The following is an 18,832-nucleotide window of genomic DNA, read 5'->3' as shown; positions in this document are numbered from 1 at the left end:
AGGCCTGATGTTGAAGTCGTGAGATTGGGTCCTCTCCCTCCAACCCCTCTTGTCTTTGCCACTGGGCATGTGTGGCCATGGCCATGGCCATGGCCAGCCACTTAACCTCCGTGCATGTGCGTCAACTCTTCTAGAGAAATAATCAGAGGGCTGGTCCCAGGGGTGTGTTCCTGGCCAGCCTGCCCGTCTGCAGGCCTAGGCTTTCCCTCTGCTTTCACTGGGCTCATGCTGTCTCCTTTTCCCACAGTGATGATGACATGGGAGAATCTGAGGGAGGCGGGGTGGAGGAAACAGCACCAGTGGACAGATCAGATAGCTCCAGCAGGCCCCAGCCAGAAGCGTGGCGTATCTGTTCTGTTTTAACCTCCCACAGCTCGCCATGATAGATGCAATCATTGCCTCAGTATACAGGTGAGGAAACTGGCAAGGTGCAGTTAGGTAACTTCTGGAAGGGCACCCAGCACCTGAGGTGGGCTGGAGCTGTGGTAATGTGCAGGCCACCGGCCTTCCAAGCCGTTCAATTGCAGTCACCACCCACAGCTGCAGCTGGATTTCTTACATGACCTTGGATGAAACTCTGAGCCCCAGTTTGCTCATTTATAAAACAAGGACTAGGTGATATCCTTCCTAACGTTCCCTCGTGTTCTCTGCTCTGCTCTTTCCCGACTGCTACAGGAGGTCAGGAGGATGCCCAGAGCTGCAGGCTGGCAGGCTGCAGGGGGGCGAGGCTGGAGCTGGGAGCATCAGGTTGGGAAAATGGCAGCAGGGAGGGCCGGAGAGGGGAGCTGAGGCAGGAGGAGCTGCAGTTCACATGTGCAAAGGACAGGAGGTGAGCCCTTGCCGAGGGAGGAGGACTACAGAGAGGTGTTTGCACCAGCAGGAAAGGTCCGCAGGGCCTGGAAAGCCAGGAAAGCACCGATTTCTTGTTTGAGAAAACAAAGATTTTTACCTTAGGTTTTACTTTTTTAAAAAAACAAAAAACAAACAAACAAACAAAAAAAACACTTCTCAGGCCAACACTGAAATAATTATTTCTCACTCTTTTTTTTCAGGGATGGAGCAGGGGGTTTAAAAACACCCAAACCTATTACTTAGCCTGTGTATTACACATTGTTTTCCCCAGGAAATAATTTAAATTGATTTTCTTTCTGTACTGCAGTAGTAACTACAACCAGATCTGGAAATATACCAGCCATTTCAAACTTCAGTTGGATGCAATGAGCCTTTTGCTGTTCATTAATCACATAATCACTGGGTAAATCAGTTATTCAAATTGGCATTAACTCTGTTGTGTTCCGCCAAATAAATAATATTTGCCCCCACATTGCATAAATCTGCTTGTCCAATCCTTTCCTCCCAAGACAGTCTTTTCACGACACCAGAGTCGCTCGGTTCTTTTGACTCAGCTTGTTCGTTACTGCGGGGTGATGATGAAAGCTGCTTTTGAAATGCAGATCTGTTAATGCCTAGTTGGCTGTATCTCCTCTGGGTGAAGTTTTGCCAACAGCAGCATATTCAAATTGGGAAGTGATGTAATTTCACTTGGCACAAGTCAAATTACCTCCGAGTGCCATCCCGTCACTCCATCCTTCCTCCTGCAGCCCACGGCACCCTCTGTTCCGTGCTGACCCGTGTGTTGTCTTCACTCCGGGACAGAGTGTGCCGAGTGGAAGTGTGGACGTGGAAAGTCTCTGGGAGGCCAGGGCGCCGCTTTGTCTCCCCAATCCTCAGTTTCCCCACTTGCCAACTGAGACGGGGTCACAGACATGCAGCCTGCAAGGCCATGGTGAGATGAGGTGGGAAGTGCACCCTGCACTGTTCATGGCTCTCTCAGCAGCCCTCAGCAGCCCTCAGCAGTGACTGTCATCAGGCCTGTTTGCCATTAGCTCCTAGCATGGGGCCTTGTCCCTTTCTCTCCATCTTCACCTGTGGGGCCTCCCACATAGAAGGTGCCCAACAAGCAAGCACTGAATGGAAAATTAGTTAACTAGAGGATCACTTGCAGGAGTGTAACCCACCCCTATATAGAGAGAGACCAGAAGCTCTGTCCTCAAAACCCTTCAGAAGACAATTTGAAAATTTCCATTGTGCTCTGAGCCCTTTTCCTCTGCCCTGGAGCAGTCAGTGAGGACCTAGAGAAAAGTTAGTGAGTGTCTAAAAGAAAGTAAATTGTTACCTTGCCTCATGGTTTAGTGGTGACATTACCTTTTAAAAATTACAGTTTTAAAGATACATATATATTTTCTGTCACCCAGGCTGGAGTGCAATGGAATGATCTCATCTCACTGCAACTTCAGCCTCTCAGGTTCAAGTGATTCTCCTACCTCAGCCTCCTGAGTAGCTGGGACTACAGGTGCCCACCACCATATCTGACTAATTTTTGTATTTTTAGTAGAGATGGGTTTTCACCATGTAGGCCAGGCTGGTGTCAAACTCCTGGCCTCAAGTGATCCACCAGTCTTGGCCTCCTAAAGTGCTGGGAATACAGGCATGAGCCACCATGCCTGGCCTAAAAGATATTTTTTAAATCGATTTTCCTGGGTATCCAGAGGCAGCAGGATGAAGTACCCTTCCCTCTGTGCCATGCAGAAATATTAACTCAAATTGGATCGCACACCTGATGCAAGAGCCCAAACTGCAAAACTCTCAGAAGAAAACATAATAGTAAAACTTTATGACCTTGAGTTAGGCAAAACTTTCTTAGATACGTCATCAAAAGCATCATGACAAAAGAAAAAATAGAAACATTGGGACTCCATCAAAATGAAAACCTTTGTGTTTCAAAGGGCACCATCAAGAAAGTGAAAAGAAAACTCACGGAATAGGAGGATATTCTTGCAAATCATGTATCTGATAAGGGACATATGTCTACAGTATATAAAGAACTCTTACAGCTCAGTAATAAAATCAACCCAATGAACGGGCAAAGGATATGAATGGACATTTCTCCAAAGAAGATACTCAGGCCAGGCACGGTGGCTCAGGTTTGTAACCCCAGCACTTTGGGAGGCCAAGGCAGGTGGATCACTTGAGGCCAGGAGTTCGAGACCAGCCTGGCCAACTTGGTGAAACCCCATCTCTACTAAAGATATAAGAAAAAATTAGGGCCAGGCGCGGTGGCTCAAGCCTGTGATCCCAGCACTTTGGGAGGCCAAGACGGGCAGATCATGAGGTCAGGAGATCGAGACCATCCTGGTTAACACGGTGAAACCCCATCTCTACTAAAAAATACAAAAAATTAGCCAGGCGTGGTGGTGGGCGCCTGTAGTCCCAGCTACTCGGGAGGCTGAGGCAGGAGAATGGCGTAAACCCGGGAGGCGGAGCTTGCAGTGAGCTGAGATCTGGCCACTGCACTCCAGCCTGGGCGACAGAGCGAGACTCTGTCTCAAAAAAAAAAAAAAAAAAAAGAAAGAAAAAATTAGCCTGGCGTGGTGGCAGGTGCCTGTAATCCTAGCTACTCAGGAGGCTGAGGCAGGAGAATCACTTGAACCTGGAAGGCAGAGGTTGCAGTGAGCCAAGATCGTGCCACTGCACTCCAGCCTGGATGACAAGAGCAAAATTCCGTCTCAAAAACCAATAGTATTAACAAAGAAGATACTCCAATGGCAATAAACACGTGCAAAGACACTCAGCACCATTAGCTATCAGGGAAATGCACATCACCATGCTAATGACAGCTGGAGGTGTTGGTGTGCACATGTGGTCCCAGCTACACAAGAGGCTGAGCAGGAGGATCACTTGAGCCCAGGGGGTTGAGGCTGCGGTGAGCTATGATTGTGTCACCCTGCACTCCAGCCTGGGTGACAAAGTGACATCCTGTCTTTAAAAAAATGCAGTATCACTTTACCCCCACTAGGATGGCTATAATAAAAAAGGCAGATAATAGCAAGTGTTGCTAAAGATGTGGAGACATTAGAATCTTCGTGCACTGCTAGTGGGAATGGAAAATGCTGCAGCCTCTGTGGAACACTTAAGCAGCTTTTCAACTGATCAAACATGGTTAATATGTGACCCAGCCATTCCGCCCTTAGGTGTAAACCCAATAGAATAAAATATATGTCCACTCACAGATCTGCACACCAGAGTTCACAGAAGCACTATTCATAATAGCCCTCAAATGGAAACAATTCAAGCGCCATCAACTGATGAATGGATAAAGGAGATGCGGTTCATCCATATCATGGAAATTATCCAGTCATAAAAGGAGTGAAATAGTGACACATGCTACAACATGATTAAACCTTGGAAACTTCATGCTGAGTGAAGAAAGCCAGACACAAAAGGCGATGTATTAGATGATTTCATTTACATACAATATTCAGAGTAGATAGACAGATTTGTGGTGGTCTAGGTCTGGGGAGAATGGAGGAATGGTGTGTGTGTGTGTCTGCTAATGGATGTGGGATTTCTTTTTAGAGTGATGAAAAATGTTCTAAAATTGAACATGGTGGTGGCTGCACAACTCTGAATATGCTGAAAACCATTGACTTGGAGATCAAGACCAGCCTGACCAACATGGAGAAACCCCGTCTCTACTAAAAAATTAGCCTGGCGCAATGGCTCACATCTATAATCCCAGCACTTTGGGAGGCCAAGGTCGACGGACCACGAGGTCAGGAGTTCGAGACCAGCCTGGCCAATATGGTGAAACCCCCATCTCTGGTAAAAATACAAAAAAACTAGCCGGGTGTGGTGGCACATGCCTGCAGTCCGAGCTACTCAGGAGGCTGAGGCAGAAGAGTTGCTTGAACCCGAGAGGCAGAGGTTTCAGTGAGCCGAGATTGTGCCACTGCATTCCAGCCTGGGTGACAAAGAAAGACTGTCTCAAAAAACAAACAAGGTGGTGGCTCACGCCTGTAATCCCAGCACTTTGGGAGGCCAAGGCGAGCAGACCACGAGGTCAAGAGATCAAGATCATCCTGGCCAACATGGTGAAACCCCATCTCTACTAAAAATACAAAAATTAGCTGGGTATGGTGGCACGCACCTGTAATCCCAGCTACTCGGGAGGTTGAGGCAGGAGAATCACTTGAACCCAGGAGGTGGAGGTTGCAGTGAGCTGAGATTGCGCCACTGCACTTCAACCTGGTGACAGAACAAGACTCCATCTCAAAACAAAACAAAACAAACAAACGAAAACAAAAATTAGCTGGGTGTGGTGGCAGGTGCCTATAATCCCAGCTACTTGGGAAGCTGAGGCAGGAGAATCACTTGAACCTGGGAGGTGGAGGTTGCAGTGAACTGAGATCATGCCACTGCACTCCAACCTGGGCAACAGAGCAAGACTCCATCTCAAACAACAACAACAACAACAAAAACCATTGGCTTGTACACTTGGGTGAATGGTATATGAATTATATGTCAGTAAAGTGGTTGTGTGAAACATCTTAAAATTCCATTTTCTTGAAAGTCAGGGTTTCTATTACCACGCATTGCTGTCTTGAAAGACCTGATCTGGGCTGGGCGTGGTGGCTCACGCCTGTAATCCCAGCTCTTTGGGAGGCTGAGGCAGGCAGATCACCTGAGACCAGCCTGGCCAACATGGTGAAACCCCATCTCTACTAAAAATACAAAAATTAGCTGGGTGTGGTGGCACATCCCTTTAGTCCCAGCTACTTGGGGGCTGGGGCAGGAGAATCACTTGAACTTGAGAGACGGAGGTTGCAGTGAACCAGGATCACACCACTGCACTCCAGCCTGGGCAAAAGAGTGAGTGAGACTGTGTCTCAAATTGAAAAAAGACCTGATCTTCCTGATGTCCTTGTGCCTGCCTTGGGTGCATGCTCAGACGCTATGGCAACAAAAGCCAGGTGCTGCGGCTCTCATAGGAGTTTACTCCCCACAAGGCAGTCTGGCGTAGATGGCCCGGGACTGGACGGGTGTCTGCCGCCCTCACCTTGAGGGGAGGTGGCCTCCTCTTGTAACTGACCCACAGGTTCCTCATCCCCTCTGCTCACTTTCCTTTTGGTCCAGACTTAGTCACAGGCCACACCTCACAGCAGAGGTGGCTGGGAAATGAGTCTGGCTGCAGCTCCCTGTTTCTTTACTAACAGGTCGGTGCGGGGTGGTGGGGAATGGTGGTGTCAGGGTCAGTGGTCTTTCTCACAGGGTGCTGGGAAGGACCGCCAGGCCCTACCCCGCTGTACCCCCGAGAAAGGCCTGGCCATGGCAAAGGAGCCTTCTGGCTGCATGGACCCAGGCCACATGCCCAGCATCACCCTGGGGAGTTCCACCCTCTATCCCCTCCTGCCCTGACCACATCTCTTTACTCTGCTCTGTCACTTTCTCTGCTCCAGACATAATGGCCGCCATGATCAAGTACGTCCCTACCTCTGAACCTTTGCATGTGCTGTTCCTCCTTCTCCAAAGTGTGTCCTCCAGAGGCCCTCACACCTCACTGCCCCTCCCTCCTCCAGGAATTCTCCAATGTCATGGCTCAGTGAGGCTTTCCAGGGTCACCCTCTGCAAAATTGCAACCTCTCCTTAGCAACCCCCACGTGCCCCTGCTTTCTTCCTCATGGTTATTTGTCTCTTCTGTTCCTGGCCAGACCACCCAGGACCTGGAACCATGTCTGGCACAGTGAATACTCTGGGTGAACGAATGCAGAATACATTTGGGAACACCACCAGCCAGCAGTGCCGGGAATGCCGCAGCCCAGCGGCCACAGCCTGACACCCCAGCCACTTTCTGCAGCCTCACCCATACCCAGTATCCTCTTCCCAATCTGGAGTCCTCTTGCCGGCTAGTCCTGACATTCTCCCAGGGACCCCGGAGCAGGTTCATTTATTTTCCAAAGATCCCAGGGTCTCCAACTCAAACACAGGCATCCAGCACGCAAGAGTGTGTGTGAGGCTTCCTAGGCAGGTGGGTAGGAAGGCAGGGGCCAAACACTCCTTGTGAGCGAGACTGTGTCCGTCCCCCTGTTCACTGCCTTGTCCCTGGTGCTGACCACGGGGCTGGTGCACAGTGGCACTTGGCAAGATGAGGGAAGCGGGTACCGCTCCAGGGAAAGGATGGGCACGCACGTTCACAGCACACCTCCTGCGCGTTGGGCCCTGAGGGGAGAAGGCTTTAGGACACATGCATGGGGCTGCACAATGATTCCCAAGGTCACCATGAAAAGGAGATGTTTCAGTGCATACCAGAGGAGGTGTTGGCTGAGAAGACATCAAGTGTGGATGTCAGGGTGAGGTGGCGACTGGGTCTGAGTGTGTGTTTCTCTCTGTGAGTATTTGCTGATGCACTTTGGGTGCAGATTCTTCCTCCCAGGATGGCAGACCAGCAGGACGGGCCAAGGCGGCTGGAAAGGCCAAGCTCCTCACCCGCCCAGGGCCGGAAGCCAGTGCTGGTCTGAATGGCTCTGTGTGGCAGGCCAGGTGTCACTAACGCAGGCCTCCATAACAACGGTTTCAGCACTGACCGAGTGGTTCCGTGAAATACTAGAAGCTGAGAGAGCCCGTGTCCTTCTGCAAAGGCTGGACTGTCACAAAAGCCCCCCGAGAGTTTTGCCTGGGCTTTTCCTGGGCCTTGAAGCACGACAGGATAATGAAGGAATTCTTAACGGGACCCGTTTAGATTTAAACAAGTGTTACTGAGGGTCTGAAGAAGCTCCCCAGGCCTCCACAAACAAGCCTTATTGGGGACTAAAGGAACTCCCCAAACCTCCATGATTTAGCAGGAAAGATAAGGGTAATCACCCCAGCACCTGGACCCATGTAGATTAAGTAAATTTACTGAGGCTCCAGAGGAAGAGCTTCAGGACTCAGACCTTAGTTATACATTAAAAGAAGTTAATCACTTATGTCTTTAGATGAATGCACACTTACACGTAGACCTATAGCTGAGAAGGTGTATAAGGTCTGGATAACTCTGTAGTTTTGAGTTGGTCTGGCGATAATTTCCAGGCTTTCTCTCTGTAACTGGTGACAGAAATAAAAATTCCCTTCTCTCCAGTTCATCTGCATCTTGTTATTGGGCCACGAGAAATAATCAGCCCAACGTGTGGTTTGGTTTGGGAGCACTTAGAGCCTCTGTGGGACGTGAGCCCTTTATCCATGACATGCAGGGTCACGTTAGTCAGGGTGGACCAGCTGCTGCAACAGACAGCCCACAGTTTCAGGGACTTACTACAGGCGTCATCTTGCTCAGGCCACCCACCAGCGCAGGGGATCAGCAGCCAGGCTGCCGCCTCCCTCTTGCAGCCCTCTTCCCTTAGGGCAGGCCTACAGACGTTTCTGTAAAGGACCAGAGAGTAAACTTTTTCAGCTTGCAGTGTAGGCCATAGACTCTAAGTCGTGACTGTTCAGCTCTGCCAATGGAGCGCAAACATAGCCAGAGACGATACCCAAATGAAGAGCCCGGCTGTGTTTCAAGAAAGATGTATTTATAAAAACAGGTTGCAGATGGGAGGCAGTTTGCTGACCTCTGCCTTAGGGCTTTGGAGCATTTGGAAGGATCCTCTACATTGGGCTGAGGCACGTGGAAGGGAGGAGGAGGGCAGAGGGTCATGCAAGAGATGTTTGCAGCCAGTCCTGGCAGTGCCCTGTACCCTTTCTGCACACCCCACTGACCAGAACCCCTACCTGCAGGGAAGATGGAACCGTGGGCCAGTGGTGGCACAGAGGAAGAAGAACCAGGTATTGGCAAACCCATTGCACTCTCCACCACCAGGAAGGGAAGAGAACAGCCTCACAGTGTATAGCAGCTGATACAGTTTGGCTGTGTCCCCACCCAAATCTCATCTTGAATTATAGCTCCCATAATTGCCAGGGGTTGTGGGAGGGCCCCGGTGGGAGATAATTGAATCATGGGGGCGGTTTCCCCCATACTGTTCTCGTGGTAGTGAATAACTCTCACGAGATCTGATGGTTTGATACGGGGTTTCCCCTTTTGCTTGGTTTTTAGTCCCTCTCTTGCCTGCTGCTGGGTAAGACGTACCTTTTGTCTTCCGCTGTGATAGTGAGGCCTCCCCAGTCACGTGGAACTGTGAGTCCATTAAGCCTCTTTTTCTTTATACATTACCCAGTCTCAGGTCTGTCTTTATCGACAACATGAAAACAGACTAATACACCAGTGCAGTCTGATAACAAGGGGACAGGCCCTGGAACCAGCAAACGTGAGTTCGAATCCTGACTTTTCTCTTACTATCAGTGGAACATTTTGTGCCTTGATTTTCTCATTTGTAAACTGAGGGCCTCCCTTGAAGAGCTGCTCTGTGGATGAAATGAAATAAGGTGTGAAAAGTCTTGTGTTGGGGCTTTATGCATGGGAGACTCTCAGACTGGTCATTTAAAAAAAAGACTTTATAGGAGCAGTGTTAGGTCCACAGCGAAATGGACAGGCAGGTGAAGAGATTCCCATATACCCACATACCATGGCAGTATATTTGTCACAATCCATGAACCTACATTGACACATCATTGTTACCCAGAGATTGGGTTCGCTCCCGGTGGTGTACCTGCTATGAGTTTGGATAAATACATACAGACATGGACCCACCATTATAGTGACCTGCAGAGCAGTTTCGCTGCCTAAAACCCTCCGTGCCCTGCCTATGTATCCTTCCTCCTACCAACCGCTGGCAATGCTGACCTTTTGTTTTTCTGAGACAGAGTCTGGCTCACTGCATCCTCCGCCTCCCAGGTTCAAGCAATTCTCCTGCCTCAGCCTCCTGAGTAGCTGGGATTATGGGCACACACCATGCCTGGCTAATTTTCATATTTTAGTAGAGACGGGGTTTCACTATGTTGGCCAGACTGGGCTTAAACTCCTGACCTCAGGTGATCCACCTGCCTGGGCCTCCCAAGGTGCTGGGAGTATCGATGTGAGCCACTGTGCCCGGCCCAACGCTGACCTTTTTACTGTTGCCATAGTTTTGCCTTTTCCAGAATGCCCTAGAGTTGGAATCATACAGTAGGTAGCCTTTTCAGAGTGGCTTCTTTCACTTGGTAAAACACGTTTGTCAAAATAATTAATTGTGAGGCCATTAGGCCGAGTCAGTTCCAGTGCTTGGGGTTCCTACATAAGCAAACCAAACCCTGACTCAACGGGAACAGTAAAATGAAACTTAGGCCCACCTAACCAGAAACCACCAATTAACCCCTAACTGGAGATTTTACCAATCAGATGCCTCCAAGTAACCTCTAACTAAGGACTTGCCATTTTAGCCAATCAAATATTTTCTTTGTTTTCCTTCTGTGAACATCTCTAAAAAAGTGTCCTACCCACAACGCCTCCTGGGGAGAGCCCTGAGCCACCGGGGGTCTGGAACTGCCTGATTCCTGAATCGTCTGCTCAAATATACGCATGACAATTTTAACATGCCCGAGTTTATCTTTTAACACGTTTGTGTTCCCTCCATGTCTTCTCAGGCTTGATAGCTTATTTCTTTTTGTTGCTAGGTGATATTCTGCTGTCTGGATGTGCTATAGGTTTTAGATCCATCACCGACCGAAGGACATCCTGGTTGTTCCCCAGTTTGGCAGTTATGTAGAAAGCTGCTATAAACATCTGCGTGCAACCTTTAGTGCGGATAGAAGTTTTCAATGCCTTTGGGCTTGTGGCTTTTTTTTTTTTTGAGAGAGTATCAGTCTCTCACCCAGGCTGGGGTACAGTGGTGGGATCTCGGCTCACGGCAACCTCCGTCTCCCAGATTCAAGCGATTCTCCTGCCTCAGCCTCCTGAGCTGGGATTACAGGTGTGCACTATCACGCCAGGCTAATTTTTCTATTTGTAGTGGAGACAGGGTTTTACCATGTTAGCCAGGCTGGTCTTGAACGCCTGACCTCAGGTGATCCACCTGCCTGCTGGGATTAGGCATGAGCCTCTGTGCCCGGTCAATCTTAACATCATTTTTGTAGTGAGAGACAGAACTCCAAAGAGCCCACTGGGTAATATAGGTGGATGAGGTGGGGGGCTCCGAGAGGGAGTAGGAAGTAGAGGTTAAGAGCGTGGAGTGTGGGGCCAGACAGGCTGGGTTTGAATCCTGAATCCATCACTGAGAGCCAGGTGACCTTAGGATAGTTACCTAAACTGCCTGTGTCTCTTTCGTCATCTGTAAAGTGGGGATAATAGTACCCTCCTCAGACGGTTGCTGGTAGGATTAAGTGACGCTTGTGAAGCCATGAGACGGGAGCTGACATGCCACCAACACTCCACAGATTCTGTGATCATTGCCCCGAGTTGCTGCCCTGCGCATTTCCCTCTCTCTTGGGACAAAGTCCCGATTTTCCACTGGGAAACTTCACCCTCTCCATTTTTTTTTTTTTTTTTTTTTTTTGAGATGGAGTCTCGCTCTGTCACCCAGGCTGGAGTGCAGTGGTGCAATCTAGGCTCACTGCAACTTCCGCCTCCCAGATTTAAGCGATTCTCCCACCTCAGCCTCCCAAGTAGCTGGGATTACAGGTGTGAATTACCAAGTCTGACTAATTTTTGTATTTTTAGCACAGATGGAGTTTTACCATGTTGGCCAGGCTGGTCTCAAACTCCCGACCTCAGGGGATCCACTAGCTGCAGCCTCCCAAAGTGCTGGGATTACAGGCATGAGCCACCGTGCCCAGCCTCACCCTCTCCATTCTTAACCACAGTGTTTAGGTGGGATTGAACCTGTTTCCTGCTCCAGGGTGACCCCTGACTCCCAGAAATCGATCAGTATAGCAACAGTGGTTGGTTTAAGGAGGTGTTTGTAACCCACTGCAGAACCAATAAGGCCAAAATCACACGCTTGGAATTCTTGGAAAAAGAGACTTTCTCTTCCCAGAAGGCTTTGTGGAGTGACAGTGTGAGACTTGGAGCTTGTGCAGTGATCTTGTGGCCATGAAGAGAACCTGGGGGTGAAGCTGACACACCCAGGGAGGCAGGAGAAAGATGCAAATCTAAGCTTGCTTGTATGACATTGGCTGAACTCCTGCATTAAACCACACCTGAACTCCCATGTGGATGTTCAGTTACAAGAGTCAATACTTCTTTTGTTTGTTTGTTCATTTGTTTAATGAAGTCTGAATAGAGTTTCTTCAACTTGGAAACAAATCATTCCTAAGTGATATTTACAGGTGTGTTTTAGAAAGAAAGTTCTTAGAGCTATTACCCTTGGACATTGGAATGGGAGTCTTGTATGAGAGTGAAATTTACTTTGGTGCAACAAGCCCTTGGCATTTCCCCTGTGTATTCTGTCTCCCTGAGTCCCCACAGGAGCTCCAACTGTAGTTGCCCATGTGGTCTACGGGGTTGATCACACCCCTTGTGTACTGACTGCCTTCCTTTCCCTGTTGATACAGTTTGGCTATGTTCCCACCCAAGTCGTGTCTTGAATTATGGTCCTCATCATCCCTATGTGTTGTGGGAGGGACCTGGTGGGAGGTAATTGAATCATGGGGGCAGTTACCCTAATGCCATTCTCATGAGAGTGAGTGAGTTCTCAGGAGATCTGATGGTTTTATAAGGGGCTTTTCCCCCTTTTGGTTGGCACTTCTCCTTGCTGCCTCCATGTGAAGAACAACGTGTTTGCTTCCCCTTCTGCTATGATTGTAAGTTTCCTGAGGCTTCCCCAGCCATGCTGAACTGTGAGTCAATTAAACCTCCTTCCTTTATAAATTACCCAGTCTCAGGTATGTCTCCATTGGCAGTGTGAGAACAGACTGATATACCTGGCTCAGCCCCCTCTCCCCTACTAGTGTTTCCTGGGATCATCTTCAGGTGAAATGCCTGCACTCAAATCCTTGCTCCAGGGTCTGCCTCTTGGGGAACCCCAAGATCTGGGAGAACCAAGAAGCACCTCCTCAGGAGCCTGTGCGAATGTGGCAACCCCTACATATGATGACTCTGAGTAATCACTTGGCCTCCTTTTTTCCTGGGACTTGTCACAAGCCATGCTTGTCTTTTTTTTTTTTTTGAGACGGAGTCTCGCCCTGTCACCCAGGCTAGAGTACAATGGTGTGATCTTGGCTTACTGCAACCTCCACCTTCTGGGCTCAAGAAGTGATTCTCCTGCCTCAGCCTCCTGAGTAGCTGGGATTACAGGTGCATGCCACTATGCCCAGCTAATTTTTGCATCTTTAGTAGAGACGGGATTTCACCATGTTGGCCAGGCTGGTCTTGAATTCCTGACCTGTGATCCATCCTCGACCTTCCAAAGTGCTGGGATTACAGGCGTGAACCACTGTGCCTGGCTGCTTGTCTTGTTTATTGTCTTTTTTAAAATAAAGAAGATTTTTAAAAATAGAGATGAGTCTTGCTATGTTGCCCAGGTGGGTCTCCAACTCCTGGGCTAAAGTGATCCTCCTGCCTTGGCCTCCCAAAGTCTTACAGGTGTGAGTTACCGTATCCACCCATTGCCTTCTTCATGTATTTGTGCCCTGCCTTCCTACTTCCCCTCCATCTGCCACCCTAGGTCCACACAGGCATCTGTCTTGCTCATTACGGTCTCCAAAGTGTGAGAATATCTGGTGCATGGTGGGTACTTAAGAGATGCTACCCCAGAAACCAAACATTGCCCCACCAACCTTATTTTTTGTTTGAGACAAGGTCTCTTTCTGTCGTCCAGATTGGAGTGCAGTGACATGATCACGGCTCACTACAGCTTCAAACTCCTGGGCTCAAGTGATCCTTCTACCTCAGTCTCTCAGGTAGCTAGGACTGTGACAAAGAGGCCACAGGGCCTGCAGGTACAGCTGGGTACCACTATGCCCAGCTAATTAGAAATAACTTTTTTTTTCTTTTTTCTTAGGGAGGGAGTCTTGCTGTGTTCCCAGGCTGGTCTTGAACTCATGGGCCCAGGCGATCCTCCTGCCTTGGCCTCCTGAAGTGCTAGGATTATAGGCCCAACCTTTTTTTTTTTTTTTTTTTTTGAGACAGGGTCTTGCTCTGTCACCAGGCTGTAGTGCAGTGGCGCGATCTTGGCTCACTGCAACCTCCACCTCCCGGGTTCAAGTAATTCTCCTGCCTCAGCCTCCTGAGTAGCTGGGACTACAAGCATGCACCACCTCGCTCAGCTAATTTTTTTGTATTTTTAGTAGAGACAGAGTTTCACCGTGTTGGCCAGGATGGTCTCTATCTCCTGACCTTGTGATCTGCCCGCTTTGGCCTCCCAAAGTGCTGGGATTACAGGTGTGAGCCACTGTGCTCGGCCTATAGGTAACTTTTGACTCAAGTCTTGGTGGTGGGCTGAGGTGAGTGATACCTGGCCCCTGCCACCCCCTTTCCAGGGCGAATCTCTCACATCCTCAAGGTCAACCCCAGCAGGCCTCATGAGTGGCCCCACCCCAATATACCAAGGATGCCACAGCATCACTTCTTAATATCGTTTAATGTTTCTCTGAGATTTGCAGGGAGGTGGGCGCCCTGAATGCTTCGTTAGGAAGGTGCAAGGTGAAGCTGCTGAACTTACCAAAGGGGATCTTATTCCAGGCTGGTACAATGGAAACCTTTGGAAGTAGCAAGATTGGCTAATTTTAGCTCAGGGCATCTGAATTCATTCCAAGTCACATCACATGGACCCCAGCGTTCCCCTCGGCTTTGTTCCCCTTACAGCAAAGGTGAGTTATGAAAACCGCACAGCAGCTGAGCCACTGGCTCCACGGCTGTCCACGTGTCATCTGGAAGTAGGCTGCCGCAGAGGCAGGGCTGGGCTCTGTTCAACTCAGCAAAGTGCACCTCAGACCAGACAACTGCGGACGACAAGGAGGCCATAGGGCCCGCGGGGACAGCGGCTTCCCTTTGTTTTATTTTTAACCGACATCAGATTCCTGGAGGTGCCCCTTGGTTAGACATCACGTACAGACCTCAGCACTGGCTAGAGGCTGGCGCTGGGCGGGGGTTGGGCGGCACAGAGTTGAGAACAGCAGGCTAGGAGTTCAGAGCCTGGGTTTTGAGTCTTGGCATGGCCACCCTTGGCTGTGTGGCTTGCCAAATTATGCCTCCTCCCTGGGCCTCCCACCCACACCTGTAAAATGGGCAGGATGGAGCCAGTGACCATTAAGATTCTTTCAGCTCAAACAATGTGTGAGGCAGGTCATGCCTAAGCTGGACAGGGTCCCCTCCATGTCACAGCTGGAGAGAGATGACGTGCTCTGAGCCTTGGGGACTTGTTTGTCTGTAAGGGAGAGACACTGTCCTCAGAGGTGGTCTGGGTGGCTGGCACATACCCAGCCTGCTGTACATTCTATCTGCCTGCTGGAGTGGGGGCAGGCACAACATTAATTTCATTTTTTATTTGAATGTCGTTAGGCAGTCCCCGTTTCATCCCCTCTGTCAATCTCTACTCCCCTGCGAGCATGTCCTGGGGTCACTTCCCCAGTACTCCTGGGCTCACCTCCTAAATAAACAACTCATAGGACATGGCACTCCCAGACTCAATGCCCTTAGAGGGACACAGCCTCACTTATGTAATGTCCTGGCCAGGAACGCATGGCCTCAAAGCACCAGGAGACAGTGGACGAACACAAAATGAGCGTCCTTGTGTGCGTGCTATATTCAACTCACAATTTCAATGCCATCTAAGTCAAAAGCTGGGGAAATGGTCCAGATTACAGGATACTAAAGAGATAGGATCCATACATATAATATCTGGTATATCCCATCCTAGGCTGGACCCTGTACTGGAGGAAAAAAGGCTATAAAGGATATTATTAGGTCAGCCGACAAAATTGGAACTGACAGTAGATTAAAGTAGCGCATGGAAGTTAATTGTGCTGAAGTTGAGAAATGTACTGTGGTTCTGTAAGAATCTCCTTATTCTAAGGATCTATACACTGATGTATTTAGGGTCTCCTTGGGCTTTCCATCCTAAAATAAGGCAACTGGTTTACTTTAGAGCTTCCTATCCTTCTGCAGGGGCAGGGAGAGGAGTCAAGGATTCCTTTGAGAATCTAATGAAATTGTTGAACACTTAACATTTTAAAGTGCACCTACCCCCAGAGGTTCATAGACCTCTGGAACCTCGTGGAAACTCCCAGCTAAGACTCCTTGGGCTGAGAGTCTTCTGCTGAGCCTTCTGGTCACCACATTCTAAAGTGACAATGAGGCTGGTCATGGTGGGCTCACACCTGTCATCTCAACACTTTGGGAGGTTGAGGCAGGAGGATTGTTTGAGATCAGCCTGGGCAACATAGTGAGACCCCATTTCTACAAAAAATAAAAAACATCAGCCAGGCATGGTGGTGCGTACCTGTGGTCCCAGCTACTCGGGAGGCTGAGGCAGGAGGATTGCTTGAGCCCAGGAGGTCAAGTCTGCAGTGAGTTATGATTGCGCCACTGCACTCCAGCCTGGGCAACAGAGCAAGATCCTGTCTCAAAAAAAAAAATCAGTCAATCAATTAATCAAAAATAAAGGTGCACTTAGAAAGCAGAGGGCTATGATGTGGGGAACTTAATTTCAAATGGTTCAATAAACCCATTATTAACAATACCATGTAGATATGACAAAAATATAGATGGAGCAAAGGAGAAAGCAGATGGACAAAATGCAAAAAAAAAAAAAAAAAGTGGCATTCAGGTGTTTTATGCACTATTTTTGTTCTTGCAACTTTTTGTGGGTTTGACATATTTTCCAAGTAAAATGTTAAAAATATCAGTTGCTTGGTGACGAGTAATCTTTCATTAGGTGATCCCCAGGATTAACATGTCACTGTGAGGAAGAGGAGGCAGGGAGTTTAATATGCTGCTGGAGAAAGGCAGGCCGCTGAGTGTGTGCAGCCAGGTAGCCAGGCGCTTCCAGAATGAGGCCTCATGGTGGGCGAGGTGCCCTGATGCAGTGGGCGGGTGGTGGAAAGAGAGCTCAGTGAACTTACATTCAGACTTGGACTACTAGCTGATTTTTGCCAAGGGGGCAATTTTGTGGATCGTCAAGGGACAGAGTCTGTTTTTCTTTCTCGTCTCTCTCTGTGTTCTTATCTGCCCCTCTCCATGGTATCACTTGTGGCAATGAGCTCTCCTTCCCAGAGTCACAGACTGTCCAAGCTGGGAAGGACCTCAATCCTCTCGTCTAAACTCTCCCTGGGATAAATGAGAAAACGAAAGTCTGGTGAAACTGATCTGTGTAACTTTGTTACACAAAGTACCTGGGACACCCCGAGACATCTGGTCAGGACAGCATGGCAAAGTGTTGTTACAATCTCATCTTGAATCTTTTCTTTGAGGGCTTGGATGCTGTTTCAGATGAGCCCAACAGCAGCAGCATGACAGAGTGATCTGCTGGAAACTGGGATACTTGGATCTAACTAGATGACCTGGCTGTGTGGCCTTGGGTTGGTGACCCTCCCTCTCTGAGCCTTAATCTCTCCATTTTTTTTTTTTTTGACAGGGTCTCACTCCATCGCCCAGGCTGGAGTGCGGTGGTGCCATCATAACTCACTGCAGCCTCGACCTCCCAGGCTCAGGTGATCCTCCCACCTCAGCCTCCTGAGTAGCTGGGACTACAGGCATGCGCCACCACACCCCACTAATGTTTGTATTTTTTGTGGAGACTTGGTTTTGCCATGTTGCCCAGGCTGGTCTTGTGCTCCTTGGCTCAAGTGATCTGTCCACCTTGGTCTCACACAGTGTTGCAATTACAGGCATGAGCCACTGCGCCGGGCTTAATCTCTCCATTTTAAAATGAGGGAGTTGATTTACTTAAGAATTTGTTATCTTTCTGGAGGGGTCATTGATTCCCTTGAGAATCCGATGGAATCACTGGACACTTTGCACTGTGAAATGCACGTCATCCGCAGAGGTGCACGCGTCCCTCGTGGAAACTCCCTGCTCGGATCGATGGTCTTCCAGTGGGACTTCCAGTTTTACCATATTCTAAAGTCCTAAAGCCATCGAAATAGAGTCAGCGGTCCCCAGTACAGTCTTGCATCCCTCTCATGCCATTGAAGAATTAATTCACCCTTCCCCAGCTCACTACTTGGGCTCAACTCTGTCTGGCTAGAACATGCTGAGTCAAAGTTTCCCAGTTACCGCTGGCAACCACGTCCACAATACAACACGAAATGGCTTGCCGTGAAGGGCTGTTTTCTCTTTGCCTTCGGCTGGAAGATGTCCACCTTTGGCTACAGTCGTGCCCACTGGCCTCAGAGAACACAAGCGCTTCTGGGTAACATAAGAGGCCTTTCAGCCAACAGGGGTGAAGAAACTGCCTGGTAACTTGCTTGTCACTTCTCCCCTATTCAATCAGCACAAAGGAAAGGCGGTTCGGCAAGGCTAGACTAAAACAATGTAGACCCGTCTCCTGGGACATTACCAGGGAGAAAAATAGAGCATTTAATTAAGCCCCACATGCGAGCAATCAATTCCAATTTTCCATGTCTAATTTAGCAGAGCATCTCAACTGGGTGAACATTAAGACTCTATAGAATCTCATAATGGTGGTGGTGCTTCACCTAATTTTGATTTTAAATGTTTCTTTTAGTGCTGGCACACTTTGATGAAGATGCCTGCTAGGTGAAGCAGAGGAGAAGGGAGATGCCTGCGTAGAAGCCAGTTACAGGGATAGGCAGAGCTGTCATTAATACGTTTTGCACCAGGCATGCAGCACAAAAAATGTCTTCGGTGAGAAGACAGGGCGGATGTGGGGGTTGATGTGGGTCCCAGACCTTCCAGTGGCTGTTTAGGCTTTGTCTTTGGTTCCAGAGTGAGCTTACCACCCAGTTCAAAGGGCTGGGCTGGACACTGACTGGAAGGAGAGGAGACTGGGGACTCGTACATTCTTTTCAGCATTATTACTTGCAAATGTTTTGCCCCAGAAGGCAGAGCCCTGCCTGCTTTGCTGCTGGTCGTCTTCATCCACAGGACAGTCCTTGAGCTTGCTTTGTGGAACCCAGGTCAGAAAACCACAGGTCTAGCCCAACACCT

Source organism: Papio anubis, chromosome 18, assembly GCF_008728515.1.
Source record: "Papio anubis isolate 15944 chromosome 18, Panubis1.0, whole genome shotgun sequence".
Classification (NCBI taxonomy): domain Eukaryota; kingdom Metazoa; phylum Chordata; class Mammalia; order Primates; family Cercopithecidae; genus Papio; species Papio anubis.
This window is presented reverse-complemented; position numbering follows the sequence as displayed.